We start from the raw sequence: 19319 nt of genomic DNA, 5'->3' as shown, positions 1-19319 counted from the left end.
CTGCAGTTTCTGCGTAGTCTCAAAAATTGCCCATAGGGTAGGTTTTCCCTTAATGGTCGAGGGTGGAAGCTTTCAAACCTTAAGAGGTTGTTCTTTGAGGTCGGTTTGTAATGAGTTCTTGTCTCCAAATGATTGCCTTCTTTGCTTATTACTACGTCGAGAAAAACAATTTCCTCTTTGTCGTAGCAACTTGTGAACCTGAGGTTGTTGTCACAGGAATTAATCCAGGCTATGAATTGCTCAAGGAGTTCAGTTGGTCCTTGCCAAATGGCAAGGACGTCATCAATGTAACGCCTCCAAAAAGTCAGATTCTTGCGAAATGGGTTTGTGTTGTTCAGAATGAATTTGTTTTCGAAGTCATACACGTACATACCAGCTATGCTAGGAGCAAAGACGCTGCCCATTGAGGTGCCCCCAGTCTGTAAGAATAACGTTCCCTCAAATTCGAAATAATTGCGTTTGAGGGCCAAAGTGGCACATTCCAAAATGAATGCCCTGGGTGTGTGAAAAGGCCAATCTGCATTCTCCAGGGTATTGCCCAGGACTCGGATGGTATCGTCCTGGGGTATGCTTGTGTACAAGCTTTCAATATCCATGCTTAGTAACACAGTGTCTTCATCCACTTCCACGTTCTGTAACAGATTTAGTAAGCACTTGGTGTCTTGCAGATAAGTGGTTGACTTCTGTACAATAGTCTTAAGGAAAAAATCGCAGAACCTGGAGAGAGGTTCTAACAAGGAGCCAATGCCCGAGACAATTGGACGTCCTGGGGGGGGGTAATCTACCCTTATGCATCTTTGGTAAGATGTAGAAATAGGGGATTTTTCCCTCAGTGGTACTTAAATAATCTGCTTCTTGTTTAGATATTGCACCACTTGATTCCGCAATTTCAACTAATTGACAGATTTCAGCTTTCAGATCACTCGTGGGATCAGTGTTTAAAACTTGATAGTTTTTTCTGTCGCTGAGGAGTCGGACACATTCTTCGCGGTAGGCGGTCATATCCATAACTACTAATCCACCACCTTTGTCAGCTGGTCTTATTATAGTGGATTCGCAAGCGCGTAACTCCTTTAAGGCTGTTCTTTCTACATTGCTTAGGTTCTGGAAATGAGAGGGTGTCTGCATCTTTTCCACATCATTGTAGACAGCTTGCTCAAAAGTCATTAGTTCAACTGGTGTGGTGTGTGGAGGTGGCATAAAGGTGGATTTCAATCTCAGTCCACTCTCATTTTCCACTTCACAATCTCTTGATTGGCCATGTTTCTCAAAATAGGCTTTTAGCCTTAGTTTCTGTCAGTGCATACAGAATGACATTTATCGTATCATACGTTTAGACCTGGAGATGGGCATAATTCTTAGATGATGCAGTAAGTTCATTCAAATACAAACATGTTATCATACAAATTGTTCTGGTAGGATAAGGACCATTAACTGCATTATTTGAGGTCTAGACTCCATGGGGATCCAAACTAGAAAGCATATTCATGCGGACAACTGGTGTTCTACAATTACACTTATTCATATACAGTAAAAGCGACCGATGTAAGGTTTCAAAGGAAAATCTTTTTCTTGTCCAATTTGGGCATAATCAATACAAAGTGATTGGGAGAGAAATTCAACCTAATATAAGTGATTGTCAGGGAGTGATAATGTTCAAAGGTTTTTCTTTCCAGTGTCTTTTTACAGCGAGCCATCACTGGTAGGCTCCCATTGTTCTCTTCTTTTGTTGGCGCTGTTGAGCACCGGCGGTGGAGCCATGCGTCCGGCTCGGATCCAGATTCCATGTTGCAGGGCGAGGTCGTTCTTTGTTCTCGGACCACAGTCCATTTTGCCCTGTTCCCTAACTAATCTATCATAGGTACCTTAGACAGGGTACCTGCACCCTATTCTTAATCCGTGAAGTCCATCCCTACTAACCTATTCTATCTTCGTGCTGTGCTTCTTCATCAAGTCAATTACGAAAAACTCCATATGAAAAGGGGTGTGTGTTTGGAAGGTCGAGGGAAGAGAGGGCGGAGCGGGGTCAGATCCGAAATGGACCAAGGGGGGCAGAAATTCCATGCAAGTGGGCCCATCAATTAGGCTCAATGGGATAGGACTTCCGGCACAGGTGGATCAACAGGTTGGGGGCTTCTGGACAGCCCTTCTTTCTTTCATTTTCCATGTTGGGAATGGTGCCTCGTCCAGCATCTCTTTTCTCAGCGGCTCCACCTTGGTTGTGGTCATAGGTGTTCCATGATCTGCAGCCAGGCTGTGCGTCGCGTACGGCCCCTCTCCTCCGACGACTGCATGATATCTTTAAATAAGTACAAAAACGATTTTTAGAGAACTGGCAGGGGAAGACGTTTACACAATTCAATTTCTCTCCCAACCCCAAGTAGCTGGGGAAACATTTATCGGTTACTCAAAAATGACGATAGCGTGGATGTTCTTTAATCCTTACATCGGTGCATATCATTAACTCATAAACCATTACTGTGGTGCAAGTTTGCGAGCATTTTTATGAATTTCCACTATAATTTCTATCTTTGGTGTCCTTTCCTTTTACATTCGTGATTGTGGCAAGCAATCTAATATCTATCAATTATATGGTCTGTCAAATCCAAACCGGTTTCTCCGGTAGAGACTCGTCGTTATAAACTAACTCCTGTTGAGCTATATTTTTCTCCAAGGTCTGTTAACTACAAAAAGTGTGATGTGCTATTATCATTGGCATATTGGTACCCTTCCTAGCTATTGTTTACCATAAAGTACACAGGGTAAGCATTGTTCCATCCTGTCAATGTTCCTTACTTTTAGCTAAACATTTTGGTTTCAGTACTCATTCAGCAGGGCTTACTACAACATTCCTTACACTTTGGTTCGAATCATTTTTTTTATAAACATTATTCTTATTTCTGCATCATCCTTTACAACCTAGCTACTTCATTAGTTAATGAGGGACTTGCGATGTCCATACAACGTATATCTAGGGTGACCGGAATCTTAAAGTAAAAACGACTAGGGACATTTCACAAAATTGGGAGAAGGACTACGATCTTACTGCAAGCTACGAGTGTGTTCCTTAGCAGAGAGCTACAGAACGGTCAGTAAGAACTTACATAAATTGCGAATTTTAAACCTGGCGGCTTGCTTGTCAATTAAATCTTTTCTGGAAACAACGGCTAACTTCTACTAGTTTTAGTCGATTTATCTTTAAAAACTGGGACATGAGCTACATTTCTTAAAATTTTCTGGGACAGCTGGTACAAAACTGGGACCATTCTGGAAAAACGGGGACGTTTTGGTCACTCTACTTATGTGCAATGGGCGTGGTAATATGAACGATGAAGGTTGTGTCACTAAGGCACTAAAACAAAAGCCACTGACATATAGCTCCCTTTTAAGGGCCAGATTAGGGGACATCAGTCGTCTTACCTGTCCTTTCATTCTCAGCCAATTAAGTTCCATCATTTTACAGAAAGGAAAGGTAGTTTTATGGCAAAATATGATATTTTGTTCCTGTCAATTTGTTCAAACACTGTCGTGTTTAAAGCCAATTAGACGTGTACCGGTGAGGTACAGTGTCATAATTTATTCAAAAGTGAGCTCTCAGAGAAGAGAGAGTGCGTGTTCCATAATAGGCTAATCAGCACGCGTACAACACAGAACAGTACAGGATGATTTACATATAAAACACACAAGCCAGGGGAAAACATAAATGCATAGTTTACATACACACAATACCGAATAGGACGCGACACTACATGCACCAAGCACAAAAAACCAAAGACAAAACACAGAGTTATTTTGGACAAAAAGGACTTTTCCATGCACGTTGCGCATCTCAAAATTTCACTTAATTTTACTCGGGGGTCAGGCTCCTTCTTTCCCTTCTTCCTAATAGTCGATAATTTTAGCAGGTGACCTATTTTGAAAATACTTACTCCCTTTCATTGGTCGGACACTAGCCCAGTCGTACTGATACTCACGGTGGGGTCCCCCAACATCTAGCAACGATGGTCCAAGCTGAGGTGAAAGAGGGATGCCAGTCAGACGTGCAACGGTACTGTTCTTATCTTTCTATGTGGATGGAAGAAGAAGGGGTAAATCTAAAGCATGACAATATCTCTAACTTCTGGGTGGAGGAGGATTTGGATGAATTTCTACCCAGGGGACTCTTCATTTCTCTATTTGGTCAGTACATAAATCAGCTCACTGGTGCGCATTATTTTGGTCTATACAGGGTGGGGAGGTGTTCCTGGAAAACGGTCACATACTTGGGATATCGGTTGGAGTCGGCCTGTTGTACTGCAATAGTCCTTCAAGCTCCTGATGTAGGCTACCCTACCATTCACTGGCTTCAGAGAGAGACTCGTTTCTAAGTAATGAATGTGCTATATTTCAAAAATGCCATTTGTTACTGTGCATGTTGGCACCATATTCAGGCCTATTTTTCTCATCCCATTGACTGCTTGATCAACACCTCAGTCATACAAAAAGCATTCTCTTATCGACCCAGGCGCACATGATATATACGCATTCATGCCATACACATCATGACACACACGCATTCATACCATACAAATCATAACACACACGCATTCATACCATACAAATTTTTCAGGCCCCTAGAGATAGCCTCTGCATACAACGTACCATCTTACAGTACTAGCCTATTTTTCGCGTGGAATATGGTGCGTTTAGGCCTTCTCCATTATTCAGCTGAAACTCTGATGTAACCTAAAGAAAAAGAAAAGAGAGGGAGGGGGCAGCATTCTAAGCACATCAGCGCGCGTGATAACAAAAATATTTTTACTTACCATGTACCTGACTTATCTCTTGGGATGCAGTCCTTGGCATCTCGGCATTGAAGCCCAGAAGAACTGTTACTGCGGCAAAGATAACCAATGATAGGATGCTTACTACATAGATCATTCGAGTGCGGTATTACGGACCGCATGTAGGAAAGGGTCTGAGGCCAGAGGTACTCAGTATAAGGTTAGGGGGTAATGGATCAATGTTTTCATAGAAGAAAAACAATCTACAGTGGCCTGGGGCCGTTACTATTCGTGGAGCATGGAAACTATAGGAGGTAGCTAGTTTCACTGGGTGCATTCGTGCTTTCAATGGTATGCATTTTTGCTACACGGTTAGACCACTAACAGACTTGTCTAATGTCTGCATGGAGATCAGTTTTGCGGACGGGTGGAGGACACAGCGCAGTTCTAGTTCGATCACACGGGAGCACAGTTGTGCCTGAAAATCTCAGATTTGTATTTGCCAAGGCTGGCAGACCTATTCATGGGGTCCGTAAACACGGACTAGGCCATGCCTGAAATGTTTGTGCAAGGCATACCAATCTATAACACACAAAAGAAACTGTGCCTTTCTAAAAACCGGTAATATGCATTTGTGCCCGACTGCCAAAATACAGTGCCTAGAAATGTTTTTCATAAATAATCTAAACAGATGATCGTTGTGTTAGGAGATTACGAAAAGGCTAAAACAGAGCAGGACTTTTCCTAAAAATGTTCATTCTAATCATATGACTTGTGCAAGGACATCAAACGCTAACAATTAAAACGAGCTTTCTTGCGATGTTTTTTGAGCCCTGGCTTTGGGCATGCAGGCAAATACGTTTAGAGAAGATTTCTCTCTCCTTTTTACTTAATACGTTTATAACTTACTTCTGCCTAATGTTAGACTGGATGGCATTCCTTTGGTGAGGCTTAGGAGCGATTGAAAACTCCTCTGAAAAACGTGGTGTGCAAGATAAAGATTGCGATGTTTAGGACTCCAAGGACCAGAATGCACTTGGGGTTCATAGCTAACTAATTTCGGGCTAATGTACTTCTTTGGGGACTTTACAACAAAAATTCCTAATTTGAAAAAGGCGCGCTTTTGCTCCTCCGAGGGAGCTGCTAAGTAAAAAGAGGTTCGATCTACTATCCTCTTCATAGATATATCTAAATGTCAGGATCTTTACCGATTCTTTACGTTTTAAGAGTGCAAAATACAACAGATCTTGACTATTCTTTTGACATTGTTTCTGCGTACTGTATCCTTTAACTTTTTAGAATTGAGTTACTTCATTTTACTGGCCATTTAAATTCGAGTTTCTTCTTTGCGTGTTTGTTCCACAATGAGTCATACATTATGGGACAAATACCATACTTTTTATTCGACAAACAATTCAAGCTAAAACAACGATTTTCCAATAACTTCAGAAAAGACAGGCATGATGGATATTCAGTCAAAACAAAGCTCTCAATTAATCCTAAATTCAGACAAGAAGTCTGCATTACCTGTCCTTTACTATTTGTAAATAGTAACCATTATTCAAAAACTACCAATTAATCAATATTTACGATGCTAATTCCATGTTTCTTGTGAAGGGCTATTCCTAGCGTTTCTATTTTAGCGCGGTCAAAAGATCCCATCAGTGGCCTACTGATTTTCTCGATTTTTGCTAGTGAGTTTTATGCCATAGTTTGCTAAAAGCTACAGCGATTAATCTGTATTTCACATACATGTCCTTTTTATTAGGGGTGCTCTCCGGTGGAGCCGGATGACCGACCTCTAATAAACAGTCCGGGTTGAACCAATTACCAATCAGTGGGGAGAAGATAGGCATGACATATAATCGGACAAATGAAGATCTCAAACAATTGTGGACAAAGGTCCGCACTACCTATCCTTCGCTGCCTGCAAAGAGAGAGAATATTCCTATTCTTCGTTGTTTGCAAGCAGGGAATATCTCAAAGAGAACCAACGTACCAAATACCTAACGAGCTAAACGAACCAATAAAGGGTAATACTAGTATTCAATCCAAACATTTCCAATACAAACAATCAATCAATCAGATGGATAAACCATCCTACCAATCAGACGTAAAAACATCCTACTTAACGTTACCCGGACCACGTGGACAGTTCTTTGCCTTCCCCTTCCAGCGCCCGATCATCCTCTTACTCCAATTTTACCGCAGCACTCCTGTGGGATACCAGTCAGGACCGCAGGTCACTCAAGAGAGGTCCGTTCGGAACCGGTGAAGTTCGGATGATCTGCTGCCCAGACAAGGGTCTCTTTCAGGCAGGTGCACTTTCCTGATCGTTGCAGATGTTTATTCCGTCGTTAGGACCTCTCTCACCGGACCCACGTGTCACTGATGGGTGCCACGTTGGGACGCCAATTGTGGAAAAACAGCGTTTCTTTTGTAAATACCAAAGCTGCCCGGCGCAAGATGCCTCTAATTCACTTCAATAATAGTTACCAAAATAAAGAGGCAGGCGCTGGGAAATGGAAGGCAAGAACAGGTTTATTGCTCCAGAGGAGAACACGTCAGGTATGACACAAGGGATGTCTTCAGGAGGTGTTCTAACAACTTCTCTGCTGCTCCCCTTTTTATACAATTTACAATGACTTTATTGGTGGTCAAACATCCTAGGCATTCCTGCCTCCAGCCGGTTCCCACACAGACCCACCAGCTGTCGTTCCCCCTCCCAAATCTAACAGATGATTGCCATCTTGCAGCTGGACATTCCGACAGGACATAAAAGTGTGTGGGATCGGTCAGATCTAAAGGTTATGCACGTGATAAGATCAAGCATTTCTGTTCGTGCAACAAGTCTTGCTGTGTGGGGGCAATAAAGTACGTCCGCAAGGCTTGGTTTACAGCCTGGGACCTGATCAAGTGGCCAGGTGCAGTTGGGGGTTATCAGAAGGCCTTGCTCATGTGCAGGGGATGAAAGGACAAATGTGTTTTAGGGTGGGAAGTGGCTCCGGGGCTTTGTCAGGCTGACAAGGGTTTATGACCTTAGTGCATTTGGTCATGCTGAATCAGGACACCGGGATGGTTGCGAGGTCAGGGTGAATCATAGTTGACTCGCAAAGCGCGAGATGGCCGCGGCACCTAAAATGGATGCCGTTTACGTGCGGACGGTGGCTCTTGTTAGGCAAGATGGCGCCGGTGATATTCATGATTGTCGATTATGTTTTAACTGTACACCTGGGTTCAAATTGAAAGAAAAGCCCAAGATAGAGATGGCTGGTGAATCCTGGTTGACGGCCTATACCCTAGGTATATAGGTTCCTTCCCTTACTCTCACCACCCTTCTTCCCTCACCCAAATCAGAAGTCCCCACATACATTCACATTGATCTATAGTAGTTATAGCACCTTTGAATCAGACATTTTGAAAAGATATCCAGCGCACAGTACAGACCATCACACATGTTCAACTATCGCTGGATCCACTGATGAGTATATTTGGCGACATGGGCGGAAATCAAATCTTTCCTACGACTACCCCCCAAGGCCGCTTATTGTCCCATTTAATCCTAGTGGTGCTGCAGTGTGTGACTCAAATATGGAAACAATCATTACCTCCTATGTTGGACAAGTGATGAGAGACTGTTTGTCCCTCTATGCTATGGAAATAATTATCTTCAAATGGTGCACCTTTACTACCCATATCAAGCATTTGCAATGGGCAGGAGGGCTCCATATGACAATTTCCAAAACATTGCATTGATTCGATATCCACATCATGTCCTCCTCTGACCCCGAGGAGGGATCTGTAGGAACGTAACTTCAACTTCAATGAGAACCTCGATTGGAGTTGCTTCACTTTCCCTTTTTTCCTTTCCCTCTCTATTTCCTCCCCCATCTCCTCTTTTTTTAGATTGTCCAAGGAGACATGACGAGTTTCTTCTTATTCTATGCCCTACCTGGGTGGTGTTATACTTCATTTGACTTCCTCACTATAACCATGAGTATGTGAGCTGAGTCTCCCATTTTCCTTGAGTAATGTTTACTGCTTCCAGTGGGACTTTATTGTATTGTATGTCATGTTTATTCAACTTTTCTTGAAAATGGGAAATAAAATTGTTTCTTAAAAAGTAACTCATTTCACCTGTACCCAACACTCTGGCATCTTGGCATATACACAGACAGGCTTAACTGAGAGGCAATGTTTAAATTATTTATCCAGTACACAAACAGTAATAAAGTGACAACACAATAAAAATCCCAGACCAATTAAGACAAATAGGATACATTTTAATACATAAAATGAGACCAAAAGGACAAAACTCCCATCAATAGATCCAGAGATATGCAATTATATAGGTTTCATTAAAAATAGCACCAAGAAGCAGAAAGCGGTAACTATAGGTGTCTGATCATACTAGACTGGGACAAAGTCACACAGTCAGGATGACTACGATGGCCCAGATACGGGAACCAGATTGGTCCCGATGAAAACGTTACCTTCTTAAAGTCCAGCGCACAGAGTTCAAAACTTCAGGATTTCATAGGAGGAGCTCAAATGATGCCTCCCAAAAGTCCTGGCGGGATGCACCTCTTGTAGATCAGGTACTCACTCACTCCAGCAGAGACCAAGACAACAGGGCCAGTAGCAGGTGCAGACAGGGTCAGTTGCAACAGGTCAGTTGGGAAGTTGAAGGGAGGCCTCTGGAGCTTGTTGTGTCCCTGTAGCTCAGAACTGGAGGTCAGTCAACTGACCCTTGGAGTCACTCGAGTAGTCCTGGGATTGAGCAACACGGCAGGCCTCAAGCAGCAGTGTAGTCCTCTGAGGAAAAAGGCAGGCCTCAAGACACAGGGCTGCCCTCTGGGGAATACGGCAGGCCTCAAGACAGAGTGCAGTCCTTGGGGAACAAGGCAGCCCTTCTTCTGTAAATAGTCCACGGACCCAGGAAGGTACTGATGTGTAGCTCAGGAGTTCCAATATTAAATCCTGGTGCCACCCTTTGAAGTGGGGGAAACTTCTAGTTCACTCCACATCTGGTTCTAGATGTCCCTTACTTCTTCATTATTCCCAGGATCCAAGAGTTCTAGGGTGACAATAGGATGGTGCCAAGTTCCTTTGTGAGTGTGCTGGAAGCAGCACTTTTAAATGTATCTGGGACAGGGAACATAGAGTCCTCTGACCTCTGAGGTTTCTCAGAGTGGGGAACAACAGATGACATAGGTGAGTCCTTTCGCTCACTGCCCCTCCATCTGGGCTCCCATTGCCTAAGTTTGGTACAGCAACCTAAGCTACCAGGGTGCCCTGGGTGGCCGCTCCTCTGATCTCTTCTAAAGATGCCGGTGGAAACTCATTTCGCAGAATGCAATCAATGGGCTCCTGGGTGCTAACTTGGACCCATCTCAGTGGTACCAGAGTCCTAGCATGGAGAATCTCCTGCCCAAGGCTCTGGCATACCCTACACACCTGTTTGGTGTACTGACCTGTGGAAACCAACATACCTCAGTGCAATGATGGTAACCCATTCACTGTTATCTGATAGACGTGATGACTTCCACCCTTAGGTATCACAAGCCTACTTTCTAAGTATATCTCCCAACTAACGGAGATCTGGGCTAGTTCTACCTTGTGTTACTTGGGCTACTTACCCATAAGGCCATATTGGCCACCTCTGTAGAGTTTCCACCAGCTGGTGGTTTCTTTGTATAAACATATTCTCCCTGCGTATGTCCTACCTGAGAGCACTCAAAGCAACGGGGTTAGAAATGGAGCCTCCCTAGGCCGCCGCTCACCAGAACCTACTCCCTATTTCTAAGGAGGTGCATGAACCCCCCCACCTTCTTCTGGGATCTGCCTGTCTCTCTCTGGATCTACCCCTCATTCTGCTGGGGGGATCCTGAACCACCCATCTTGGGTTACTCCCAGGTACCTCCTTGTGGACCCTACTGCTGAGCCAGAGGTCTGCCTGCTTAGTAAGCTCCCAGGGGTCAGTAAGCTTACTATCTACTAGGTGTTGGTACAGCTCTGAAAACAATTGCTGAGCATTTGCTCTTTGGCAGTCAAATTGTACGGCCCTTTGTAGTCAACCGTATTCCTGCCCTTCACCTAACCATTCAGTCCTGCGCAGAGGAAGTCCACAAAATCCACCTGAGACTGTTGGGACAACTTCTGGCCACACCTAAATGTTTGCCTATACCTTTCAGCGATGAGAACATACTTCCTGACAAGGGTGACCTTCATGGGGGATTCCTGATGCTGTCCTCCTTTCCTAGGACCAATAGTGCATCCCTTCCTTAATTGGGAATGTGCCTACAGAGACTGGTTCCTCAGGGACCGTCTTCATCCATCTCTAGGGAAGCCTCATGAGCTTCAAACCACTTGTTAATATCATTCCCCACAACAAAGTTAGTCACCAGGTCCTTGGGGATGAGGGCCCGCCTGACTCCATGGGGGACAGGGGTATCGCTGCCAAGATTGCTGCTGGATTCTGAGGCTTGTTTAGTTTTGATGTCCAGCTCTTTAAGACACACTCCATGAGCCAATACCAGTTTTCTTTCAGCCAAAGCCCTTTCAGCCTCAGCTGTCTTTTCTCCAGGGCCAGCTTCTTTCTCTGCAGGAGCCTGGCTCTTTCTGATTAGACTTTCTCTTCTCTGCAGCCCTCTAGGCAGCTGCCTCCTCCATATTCAATCTGGCTATCTTCAGTCTGAACTCCCTTTCTGCTTTTCTGTCCTCTAGCTCCTGTGGTGACAGGTTGCTGGAGGAGATGCTGCTGCCTGCTTTGGATCTGGCAGAGACCTCCCTCACTTTGTTGCCCCCCTTCTCTCCCCTTGAGTCACAATAAGGGATTGTCATCATCCGATTCCATTTCCTTCTTAAAAATCCACCACCTCATCCTTTTGTGCTATAAACTGTAACTACGGACCTCCTCACAGGCCCTGGAGGCTTTCTGGAGCTCCTGCTTCTTGGTGTTCTTGTTTGCTGGGAGAACCCTGCAAAATAGTTTGAGTTCAGCCATAGTGTTTTGGAGCTCCAATTCCATGCTTGCAGCAGGCAGAGTCACAAATGCACCAGGTCAGGTAGAATTGAAGTGAATTTTGAAAAACAAAAAGAGGCCAATCAAGGACAATTTAAAAATAGGTCAAATCTGGTGTCAAATTATTTATATGGGATATTAGTTTTACACAAAATCAATAAGTAGAACGGTACAAATGAAAGTACTGGATCGCATCACTAAAAACCAATTTAAGAAATTGGGTTATTGCTTGAGGGGATGGAAACGCCACTCAGGCAACAACCTCAATCCTCGTCAGGGTGAACCACAAAAGTCACTAAATTAACCTGTGCTTACCCTCTGGTAGCTTGACATAAAAGCAGCCAAGCTTAACTTAATGTCTAAAGTATTTATGCAGCACACAGACAGAAATAAGGTGACAACAACATAATACAATACAAATCACAAACAATTAAAGAACATGGTATAAATTTTAATAAATAAAATGAGATCAAAATGACAAAAATCCAATCAGTAGATCCGACAATATACAATTTTAAAGGTTTAAGTAAAAATAGCAACAATAGGCAGAAAGCCTTAACTGTGGGTATCTGGTCACGCTAGACAGGGCCAAAGTCACAAGTTCAGGCCAACCGCGATGGAGTGCAGGCCAGCCACAGGGACTGGGTTTGTTCCCCTGAAAAAGTTTCCTTCTCAAAGTCAGGCGCTCAGAGTTCAAATCCTCAGGATTTCACAGGAGGAGCTCAACTGATGCCAGTATATGGTCCAAGACCTGAAAAGGCACTGCTTGGGTATCAGGAAGTCACTGTAGAACAGGCATGCAGGGCTCAGTCAGCTCCAGTTGCAGATCCAGGCAGGTCCAAGCAAGGTCAGTTGCAACAGGCCAGCTGAGCAGTTGGAGGGAGGCATTTGGAGCTTGTTGTATCACTGTAGCTCAGCATAGGAGGTCAGCCAACTCACCCTTTAAGTCACTCTGGTAGTCCTGGGACCAAGCACGAAGACAGGCATGAAGCAGCAACACAGTTCCTTTGCTGGAGGCAGCCCTTTGAAATGTAAATTGGACAGGAAATTGTGTATGCATTCCATTCTAGCTGGAGGGCCCTCTCCCAGCTAAACTCAGGTATTATTGTTCACTGTCTGGACCCAATATGTATTCCTGATGGGGAGAAAAGAACAATCCCAGGCAGTTGGAAACTATTGAAAGGCCTCAGAATGTTTAGGTCAGTAAAATGCCAATTTTCTAAAAGTGACATTTTTTAAATTGTAATCTAAACTTTGTCTTTATCATTAAAGAGGATTTTAATGTACAATTAATTTGAGTCCATGCATGACATTTCTACCTTCTCCCAATCAAACATTAGCAGTTATTAAAAGTAATAAGGTAATCCCCTATTATCCTATGGGACAGGTAGGCTTTACAGTAGTAGTGTGGAGAAGTGTGGCTCAATGGTTAGAGTGGCCAAGCCCTACCAGGGCGACTAGGACAACAACATGCACCAACTTATTAGTAATATTACAATTCACAAATTAAATTAAACGTACAACCCAAGTGTCGCCAGAGGAAAACGTGGTCACCGCCAGAAAACCAGCACGTCGACCCACAATAACCACTGATTCAACTAAAGATTCTACACCGGGAACTTCAGAAGCATTATCAAGTGTGTCTTTTTTAGAGGGGGCGGTTCAAACAGGACGCCCACCAGAGGAGCTAACAACACAGACAAGCAAGCAAATAAACAAAAAACAAGGAGAGGCAAAGGAAAAGGAAAAAGAGAAAGAAGAAGAGAAATCCAAACCAGGACTACGGAGCCAAACTCAGAACTGAATCTAGTGGTAAACATATCACAAGTTAGTTTTACTAAATTTCAGAACCAAGTCCTCAATAAAGGGATTTCTTTTGTAAGTACCTACAATACATCTGAATTGGAAACTGACATTGCAATACTCAAATTCATGAGAACTCTTAGATTGAAGAACTTTTTTACTAACCTTTGTCCACACGACCCCACCAAAGAGACTCCAGTATTTAAAGCCAAAAGTACCTTTATGGCACCGAGCTCCCATAAAACTCTAGACACATTTGAGATACTTGTCAAACAAGACTTAAAGAAAATAAACAACAAAAGAAAGCAAAAAAATCTAAGCAGAGCAGAATATAGTGCTCTGAAGGAGTTGGCCAAAAGAACGGATATTCAAATTCAAAAGGCGGACAAAGGTGGAGGCCTGGTGATCATGGATAAAGACTTTTACAACAAAAAAGCATGGGAACATGTCAATGACAAGAAAATATATGGAACCTTGGACTCTGATCCTACCACAACAATCATGGACTCTTTGGGGCAAATTTTGGATAGAGCAGAAGAACTAGGTTGGATAAACACAACGACAAAAAAATACCTCATGAACATGTTTCCTAAACGGCCTAAAATCTATTTCTTACCTAAAATTCATAAAAACAAATCAGATCCTCCAGTTAGACCCATCGTGGCAGGATGTGGTTCTATATTTGAATATTTAGGAAGATACATTGATCATCATTTACAGCCATTTGTTCAGAATTGGATAACATATATTGAGGACACATCCGATTTTTTGAGATGTTTACTTGACATCAAGGATGAAGTTTCAGAAGGCTGGATCTTGTGTACTATTGACGTTGTGTCATTATAAACTTCAATTCCACATGCAAGTAGAATAGAGGTGGTAGAGTGGGCTATACTCAATCAAGAAAATCTAGATGCACCTAAAAGTTTTATTCTATAAATCCTTGAATTTTGTTTGCAAAACAGTCATTTCATGTGGAATGATGAATTCTTTATCCAATTAAATGGAACAAGTATGGGTTTTCCGGGAGCGCCGTGATACGCGAATACCTTTATGGCAAGGTTTGAGAATGATTATATTCTACAAGACGAAACATGGAAGCAAGGACTAATATGCTTCCGTCGATTCATTGATGACATATTTATAATATGGAAGGGTTCAGAAGAGAGATTAGGAGACAACATCAAGACATTGAACTTTGCAGACCCAAGGATTCAGTTTACCTATCAGATGGATAAGAAGAGTGTTTCTTTCTTAGATGTACAAGTGGAATTGAGAGATGGAACAATCAACACCAGTGTTTACAAAAAAGCTACCGACAAAAATAACGCGTTATTTTATAATAGTTTTCATCCTCCTTCATTGGTGAACAATTTACCATTCTCACTATTTTTGCGCATCTGTCGCATTTCTTCAAATGAGAAAGCTTGCGAAGAGTCCTGTTTGCATCAAAAACAGAATTACTTGCTTAGAGGATATCCTGAGAATCTCATAGAAAATCAACTACAGAAGGCACGTTCGATTCCCAGACAGAAGCTTTTGGAGAAAACATCAAGAACTACCAAGGAGAGAATCGTGTTTGTTTCTAAGTACTCAACAATATCCAGTAACATCAAAAGAATCATACTGAAACGTTGGGAAATACTAGAGGCAGAAGAAGATTTCCAAAAACTATTCATAAACAAACCTTTGTTTGCATATACCAGGGCAAAGAATTTGAAAGAACTTTTGACAAGCAAGAAAAAAGAAAAAATGCAAAAACAGGAACATTTAAATGCTGGAATTGCATTCATTGCAATAATGTTATTGTGGGAGACAAACTATCACATCCACACTCTGGAGAAAGTATTACTCTACAAAATTTGACGACTTGTGACTCTGAGAATGTAATATACGTCATTAAATGCCCTTGTGGCCTTTTGTACGTCGGGAAAACCGAAAGGAAAATGAAAACACGGTTATAAGAACACAAAAGCAGGATAAGAACAGGAAACATAACATCACCATTGGCAAACCATTGGAAAGAAAACCGACATACTATAGCACAATTGAAATTTCAAATCATTGAACAGGTGGTCAAAACACCAGGAAGTCACAATTCTAAAAAATTTCTCCAACGTGAAGTATACTGGATTAAACGTTTGAAAACTCTAAATCCAACTGGACTCAATGACAAATTAGAGATGTCGTGCTTCCTCTAATTTAAATTCTTTTTCGCTCCAGCTGATTATCCTAATACAAGCACTCACACTTTCACATGACACTTACATCCACAGGTCATGATTATTTGTACTTGTCACATTTGTCAACACATTGTATTATGATGTTGTTTATTTTTGAGAATAGAATTTATTGTAATGTCATCGAATTGTAACCTAACCAACAGTGATCATCATGAACTTACATTATTGGTAGTGAAAAAGAGAGTTATTGATGTTTTTTGTTTTGATTGTCTTGCGGTGAGTTGCACTCACTTGGGGCACACCGAGTAGACACAAAGGCAGTCTTGCGATTATGTTTGATTTAACTTTTCCACGGAAATAGTCCCTTTTTGATGTCAATGGCACTCATCAAATGTTACACTTTCCTATTAGCACAGGGGCACGCATGATGAAATAGATTTATGAGCAAAACAATTCGGCTCTTAGAGACACTCCTCTGAGTATATTAGAGTAATAATTATGCACACTTAGGGATTTTACAAAGGTGCTCGTATATTCGACTGATTCACTTTGAATTACGAGACATGGGCCTGAGAGCATTTGGTCAATAATAATCTTTGATGTAGACTTGTTTAGGGCAAAAAAGATTGTCAAGTAGAGGTAGTTTCATCTACGAGCAGAGTTTGTTGTATCAGTCTGTTTTTTAGTTTTATGGTCTGTACGACGCGTTCACATGACCAGGAAGATAGCTTTGTATGGAGGCCATTTTTTTCAAACATGTGCGAGTCTCTGAGAGCGTCGTATGGAGAAGGATTATTGGTGTGAACATTATGAACATAGGTAAGACATGAGTGCATTTTAGAGAGGCACGAGTAATTTGTTCTAGATTAGAGCACTTTTGTAGATCGAGTTATGACGATAGGTTTCATTTTTGTAGAGCGTCCTCGTATTCCTAGCTGGTGATCCCGTGAGGAACCTCTGAACAAGATCATAGGTGAGAGATGAGGCATACGTTTATCTTACAGACATTCATTTGGGAGTTTATGGTATTTATGTTTACTCTGATAATTTTTCAGCAACATCGGAATTGAGGATTCATTGGTTGTTTTACCCTGATAAGAATTCTATACTGCGACATTAAGGTAAACTGTCCAGAGAATATAGTGGTTTTGAGTCAAAGAAAAGATGTATGAACTTAATGTTTATGGTGTTTGGTTACTTTGCAGTTGTTGCATTTAGGAAAACATAAGGATTTCAAGTAAGTCATGGCATTATATAGTGTGTCACATAGGTGCTGGTGACTGGGTTACGTCACGAATTAGTTGGAGTAGGTTATTAGTGAGATATGTAAGATAACTATATTTGAGTGATTTGGTCTCATAATTTATTTTCTTTTACAGCTGTACCCCTGAAGAAGAGACTAACGTCTCGAAATGCATAGGGTGTGAAATTCAAATGTATAAGTTTAAACCGATGAAAATTATTGTAATGTACAATTATTACTGAAAGGATCTGTATGTAAATGTTTTTGATGAACCCAGATACAAAAAGATACAATTTCTTTGAATAGGAAAATTAGAAAATGAATTTAATTTGTGAATTGTAATATTACTAATAAGTTGGTGCATGTTGTTGTCCTAGTCGCCCTGGTGGGGATGGGCCTCTATTATTTATGAATTCATATGCTCAGTAGGCATCAACCACAACATTGCACACTTATCAAAATAACAAAAGATTTAATAGAATCTGAGTGCGCTTAGTACACTTCCACTTTTCACCTCAATGGTTAGAGCGGCAGACCCTGATGCAGAGGTCGGGACCAGGGTTCAATTACCCGCCTCGGCGGGTCTTGGGCTCAAAAATTCCACGGACCTGATAATTCTCGCCTCGGTGCCTATTCCAATCATGGAGTCACACTCTGCAACTCTGGGCAATAGCTTGCTTAATTTCCACAACGGCCCCCACAACGCTAAGGGTGCCTGGCCTCCACCTTGGGGGTGCCCAGGAGTGGACACCTCACAGGGAAAGCCAGAATGGGTTCCACAGCGGTATTCGTACAAGCGCCTTGAGACCCTTGCGGGTGAGTAGTGCGCTATACAAGTATCAATTTACATTTAAATTTTTACATTAGTGAAAAAAGACATTCAGAATTTTCATTACCTGGACATGTAAAACTTAACACGTCCTACTTTTTAAATACAATGCACCCTGCCATGAAGGCTGTTTACGGCCTACTTTAGGGGTGGCCTATATGTATTAAAAAGGAAGCTTTAGGCTGGCAAAGGTTAATTTAGCCAGGCTAATTCGGCAGTTGAAAACTGCGTTACTGGCTGCAACAGCAGGCCTGAGACATGTTTAAAAAGGTTACTTTTAGTGGGTGGCACAGTGTGTGCTGTTGCTGACTAGTAACATTTAATGTACAGGCCCTGGGTACCCATGGCACCATATACAAGGGACTTACAGTAAATACATGTACCAATAAGGTGTAAGCCAACTGCACCATGTTTAGTGGGGGAGCACAAACACTTCAGCATTGGTTAGCATTGATAAAGTGCAGAGATTCCTAAAAGCCAACAGAAATGTGTTCGGAAAACAGGAGGAGTGAAGGCAAAACGTTTAGGGTGACCCTGCAGAGAGGGCCAAGTCCAACACATATTCAGAAGGCAGAGGGGGTGGTGTTGAGTTTGCCCTGACAGAAGGTGAAAGACAAAGGCACAATTTAGGAGGAAGCATTCTCATTGTCCACCATGTGTACCTGTCTATAGAGATACTGTCAAGGAGAGGGGAAGTATGAAAGAGCTTTAAAGGGGAATCACCACCCCACCCTCCAGCTGTGGGCACCCAACCCATTTTGAAGGCAAAAAATTGAATGTTCTGAGGTGTCCCCTTAATCCACTTTAGAGCCCAAGGGGTCACCTCTGTCCTCCATCATGTGAGTTCTGAATGGAGTTAGCTGTGTTATCCACCTTCAATGTTGCGGGTTCTCACTGGTGTCATGGTCTCTGGTTCAGAGAAAGCATGCAGTCCTGCGGTTGGCCTGTGGTGTCTCTCTGAGCTTGGTCGCTTCTGGTGTGCAGAGAGATTGGGATAATCCAGGCGAAGCTCTTCCAATCTGATTTCAGCAGGAGGGAAGAGGCATCACACAGTCCCATGGCACAGGAAGCACCTGTCTGTGAGCATAGTGTTGTTCTGGTGTAGCTCTTCTTATACTGAGTGCACTCTATGAATGCTGAGGTCAATAAAGTTCTGAAAGTTCTTACTGTGATGATGGTGGTGGAGATTCTTGTGTTAGGGTCAAGCTTCCCCGGTAGTCTGCATGTAATAAATTGTGTAATTGATGGTCCCTTTGGTTGCATAGGGTAAAACTCGTAGTGGTAAACCTCAGTGGTGTTGGCTTCCTGTGCTTAATGGGATCTTTCAATTATGGAGACTATGTTATGAGGCTCCCTGGGGGCCTATGTGATAAAGATTCATCTGATAGAAGGTCAATTTGTAGTGTATGTGAATGACGGGATAAGACCTATTGTGGTGACCCTTTGTGCTGTTGGCATCCTCTGGTTGATGGGG

The sequence above is a fragment of the Lissotriton helveticus genome, chromosome 5_1 (assembly GCF_964261635.1).
Source record: "Lissotriton helveticus chromosome 5_1, aLisHel1.1, whole genome shotgun sequence".
NCBI lineage: Eukaryota > Metazoa > Chordata > Amphibia > Caudata > Salamandridae > Lissotriton > Lissotriton helveticus.
This window is presented reverse-complemented; position numbering follows the sequence as displayed.